Source organism: Vicia villosa, unplaced genomic scaffold (assembly GCF_029867415.1).
Source record: "Vicia villosa cultivar HV-30 ecotype Madison, WI unplaced genomic scaffold, Vvil1.0 ctg.004831F_1_1, whole genome shotgun sequence".
Taxonomy (NCBI): Eukaryota; Viridiplantae; Streptophyta; class Magnoliopsida; order Fabales; family Fabaceae; genus Vicia; species Vicia villosa.
In genome coordinates, this window is record NW_026706522.1 from 101215 (window position 1) to 106728 (window position 5514).

Genomic DNA, 5514 nt, shown 5'->3' on the forward strand with positions numbered 1-5514 from the left:
CACATCAGTCCTAATTGTCCTAAGCCAAAGAAGAACCAATCGAGAGGAAAGGTTTTTGCTTTGACCGGGTCAGAGACTACTCCAGAGGACATGTTGATTAAAGGTACGTGTTTCATTCATGGCACACCTTTGGTTGCAATTATTGATACTGGAGCAACTCACTCTTTTATTTCTTTGGATTGTGCTATGAGGTTAAATCTTGAGATATCTGACATAAATGGAAGTATGGTTATTGACACTCCTGCGTCGGGTTCAGTAACTACTTCGTCTGCATGCTTGAATTGTCCGGTTGATATTTTTGGTAGAGAATTTGGGATGGACTTAGTGTGCCTTCCGTTGAAACAACTCGATGTAATCCTGGGAATGAACTGGTTGGAATTCAACCGTGTTCATATCAACTGTTTTGCGAAGACGATGATTTTTCCTGAAGAGGTTAGTTCTGATAGTCTGGAAGTGACAGCTAGACAGGTGAATGAGGCTATCGGAGATGGTGCAACAATGTTTATGTTGTTTGCATTGATGAATGTGATGGAGGAAGTGGCGAGTAGCGAATTGCCTGTTGTGTGTGAGTTCCCAGAAGTTTTTCCAGAAGATGTGAATGAATTGCCACCGGAAAGAGAAGTGGAGTTTTCTATTGATTTGGTTCCGGGAACTAGTCCAGTATCGATGGCACCGTATCGTATGTCGCCATCTGAATTGGCTGAACTGAAGAAGCAGTTAGAGGAATTGCTTGAGAAGAAATTTATTCGTCCTAGTGTTTCGCCGTGGGGTGCGCCTGTGTTGTTGGTAAAGAAGAAAGAGGGTTCAATGAGGCTCTGTGTAGATTACAGACAATTGAACAAGGTTACTATCAAGAATCGGTATCCATTGCCGAGGATTGATGATTTGATGGATCAGTTGGTTGGGGCATGTGTATTTAGTAAAATTGATCTGAGGTCTGGGTATCATCAGATTCGTGTGAAAGACGACGATATTCAGAAGACTGCTTTTAGAACGAGGTATGGACATTATGAGTATTCTGTAATGCCGTTTGGAGTTACTAATGCACCTGGTGTTTTTATGGAATATATGAACAGGATTTTTCATCCGTATCTCGACAAGTTTGTGGTGGTATTTATAGATGATATCCTGATATATTCTAAGAGTGAGAAAGAACATGTGGAGCATCTCAGAACTGTGTTGGAGCTGTTGAAAGAGAAGCAACTTTTTGCCAAACTGTCGAAGTGTGAATTCTGGTTGGAAGAAGTCAGTTTTCTTGGACATGTGATTTCTAGGAATGGTATTGTTGTTGATCCTACAAAGATAGAAGCTGTGTCTCAGTGGGAAGCTCCGAAGTCAGTGTCGGAGATTCGTAGTTTTCTTGGTCTCGCAGGTTACTACCGAAAGTTCATTGAAGGGTTTTCAAAGTTAGCATTGCCGTTAACTAAACTAACCAGGAAGGGACAAGCTTTTATTTGGGATGCAAAGTGTGAAGAGGGATTCCAAGAGCTGAAGAGGAGATTGACTAGTGCTCCTATTTTGATTTTGCCAAATCCGACAGAATCATTTGTGGTTTATTGTGACGCATCACTGATGGGTTTAGGTGGTGTATTGATGCAGAATCAACAAGTGGTCACTTATGTATCGAGACAACTCAAAGTGCATGAAAGGAATTATCCGACTCATGATTTGGAGTTGGCAGCTGTGGTTTTTGTTTTGAAGTTGTGGCGACACTATTTGTATGGTTCGAGATTCGAGGTGTTCAGTGATCATAAGAGCCTGAAGTATCTCTTTGATCAGAAAGAGTTGAACATGAGGCAGAGAAGGTGGTTAGAATTTCTAAAGGATTATGATTTTGGTTTGAATTACCATCCAGGTAAGGCAAACGTGGTTGCTGATGCTTTGAGTAGGAAGACCTTGCATATGTCTATGCTAATGGTGAAGGAATTGGATTTGATTGAACAATTCAGAGACTTGAGTTTAGTGTGTGAAGGTACTCCTGTTAGTGTCAAATTGGGTATGCTGAAGCTGACTAGTGGTATTCTTGAAGAAATCAGAGAAGGTCAGAAGGTTGATGTGGAATTGATTGATAAGATGACTTTGGTTAATCAAGGCAAGAGTAGTGAATTTAGAGTCGACGAGAATGGTATACTGAGGTTTGGTGACCGAGTTTGTATTCCTGATATTGATGAACTCCGAAAGCGTATTTTAGAAGAAGGACACCGTAGTGGATTGAGTATTCATCCTGGTGCTACCAAGATGTACCATGACTTGAAAAAGTTGTTTTGGTGGCCGGGAATGAAGAAGGAAATTGCTGAGTTTGTGTATTCTTGTTTGACTTGCCAGAAGTCAAAGATTGAGCATCAGAAACCGTCTGGGTTGATGCAACCGATGTTTATTCCTGAGTGGAAGTGGGATAGCATCTCAATGGATTTTGTGTCGGGTTTGCCAAGAACTGCCAGAAATTGTGAAGCTATCTGGGTCGTGGTAGATAGGTTGACGAAGTCTGCACATTTTATACCGGTGAGAATGGATTATCCGATGGAAAAGCTGGCTCAATTGTATATTGAGAAGATAGTGAGTCTGCATGGTATTCCTTCAAGTATCGTGTCAGACAGAGATCCGCGGTTTACGTCTAAGTTCTGGGAAGGTTTGCAGAAAGCTTTGGGTACTAAGCTAAGATTGAGTTCTGCTTATCATCCGCAGACGGATGGGCAGACTGAGAGGACGATTCAGTCGTTAGAAGATTTGTTGCGTGCTTGTGTGTTGGAAAAAGGTGGTACTTGGGATAGTTATCTGCCTTTGATTGAGTTTACCTACAACAACAGTTATCATTCGAGTATCGGTATGGCTCCGTTTGAGGCTTTGTATGGTAGGAGGTGTAGGACGCCGTTGTGTTGGTACGAATCTGGTGAGAGTGCTGTGATTGGTCCAGAAATTGTACAACAGACTACAGAGAAGATTAAAATGATTCGGGAGAAGATGAAGGCTTCTCAGAGTCGTCAGAAGAGTTATCATGACAAAAGGAGGAAAACACTTGAGTTTCAAGAGGGAGATCATGTGTTTATGAGAGTTACTCCTATGACGGGGATTGGTCGAGCATTGAAGTCAAAGAAGTTGACTCCGCGTTTTATTGGACCATTTCAAATTTCTGAAAGAGTGGGGGAAGTGGCTTATCGTATCGCTCTACCGCCGATGCTTGCAAATTTGCATGATGTGTTTCATGTGTCTCAGTTGAGGAAATACATTTCGGATCCGTCCCATGTGATCCAAGTAGATGATGTACAGGTGAAAGATAACTTGACGGTTGAGACTTTACCTGTGAGGATTGAAGATAGAAGACTGAAGCAATTGCGAGGCAAGGAAATAGCTTTGGTCAGAGTGGCTTGGGGAGGACCAGCTGAAGGCAATGTTACCTGGGAGTTAGAGAGTCAGATGAAGGACTCTTATCCAGAACTTTTTACCTGAGGTATGTTTTCGAGGACGAAAACGCTTTTAGTGGGGGAGAGTTGTAACACCCGTATAATTTTAATATTAATTTAATTGGAATATTGAATTAATAATTAGAATTATAAAGATTTTGTGGAAATAATAGAAAATAATGGTTTATGGCATTTGGGCCATGTGAGGAAATAGTAAAAGAGGGAGGGTGATTTTATAATCCTTTTACTAAATTATTATTATTTTTCATAAAACAATTGGATTTGGGAAGAAAGAAAGAACGTGAAAAAACAGAGGGTTGAGAACACGAAGAACGAGAAGGAGAACTGTAGAGGGAGAGACCAAGAATCAAGAACAATTGTCTAAGGTAAGGGGAGACTCTCCATTTAATCTCTATTATCGTGTTATAGGTAATAGTATAGATTAGTAGTATTGTTTTGATCAATGGTTTCCATGTTCTGTGTTGTGTTCACCTTTTGGATTGAAATTTTGGACTGATAAATCCCTAATAACTGAGTAGATCTAGAGTATGATGAACGAAATTGATTATTGGATCATATACTGTAGTTTCTGGGTGAATTCGTATGCTGTTATGAGATGAATTTTCTGGTTTTTAGACCCAAATCGCAGACTGTGCGGGTGGATTCGCGAGGAAGACGAATGGGTAAGTTGCAGGTTTCTGTGAACTGCTGCCCATTTGCGTATGATACGCGTACGGTACGCGTATGGGGGGGGGTGGGGTACGCGTATGGTACGCTCCCCATGGTGCATCAGAATGTGCCCTTCTGCTGGTACGCGTATGATACGCGTATGATGTTGTTTTGTGTGGAAATATGGTTCTGTTAATACGCGTATGGTGTGTATGTTTTGTCTGAAGTTGTGCTTCTGCCTGTACGCGTATGATATGCGTATGGGGCGTGTTTTTATGAAGTTCTGGCCCTGTTGGTACGCGTATGGTACGCGTATGGCCAGCGTGATTGACAGATTTTGCTGTTTTGTGATTTTTTGGAAGGTTAATGGCGTGTAAATTTCGAGCTGGTATATCTATACGATTTATTATGATATGATTATTTGAATGATGCAATCAAATTTATATATATATGAACATACTTGTTGTTGATGATGATGATGATGAATGATGATATATGAGTATAGACGAGGCTACTCATTGTGTGATGATGATGATGGTATGTTATATATATGTTGCATGCATTCATAGTCATAGTATGAGGGCTGTATCCTAAAGATGAGAGGATGCAGTGAAGGGCAGGATTCCCATTGTGTGGAATCTGTGCTGGCAGGGCCGTATCTGGATGATGATAGATCGGTCGGTGGATGATGTCCACTGGTGATGTTTGGTACCACATGCATAGTGTCAGTTTCATACATGTGCATGATTTGTTTATAACATGATGGTGTATGTTTTAAGATGACTTGTCTGTTTATCTGTGGATGTGTAAATGATGATTTGTCTGAATATGAAACAGTTGGTGAATGATATCACTATGATATGTTATTATTTATGATGCAATAACATTGGTTAACTGTGATGAGACTCACCCTTACTTGTTGTCATTTTCAGATTGAGGATAGCGGCGCGACTTGGTGAGGATTAGCTCATAAGTCGGTTTTTAGTTATAGTGTCGGTGTCATGCTCTGGTAGATGTAACACTGGGAACACGTTTGTTTTGGAGTTTGATTATAACTCTATTTGTTTTCTTATTTGAAGTCTTATACATTGATGATGGATGTTTGACTTGATGAAGTATTTCCGCTGTGTAAAACATGAAATTGATTAATGAGTTATGATCTCAGGTGTTTTTCAGTAAGTGCATGACAGGTGCCGAACGTGTGTATTATTTATTAATTTATGTAATTGTGATGCCTCTCTACATGTTTACTCTGATTAATAATTGTTTAATTGCCGCGGGTTATTAGAGGGGTGTTACACATATGACACAACTGACACTATGCATGTGGTACCAATAAACCGTGGAATCAATCCACCTAACCGATCTACGCCTCATCGAGATACGGCCCACCGACACAATTTCCACACAATGGGAAATATGTCCACCAACGATCCAAACATCA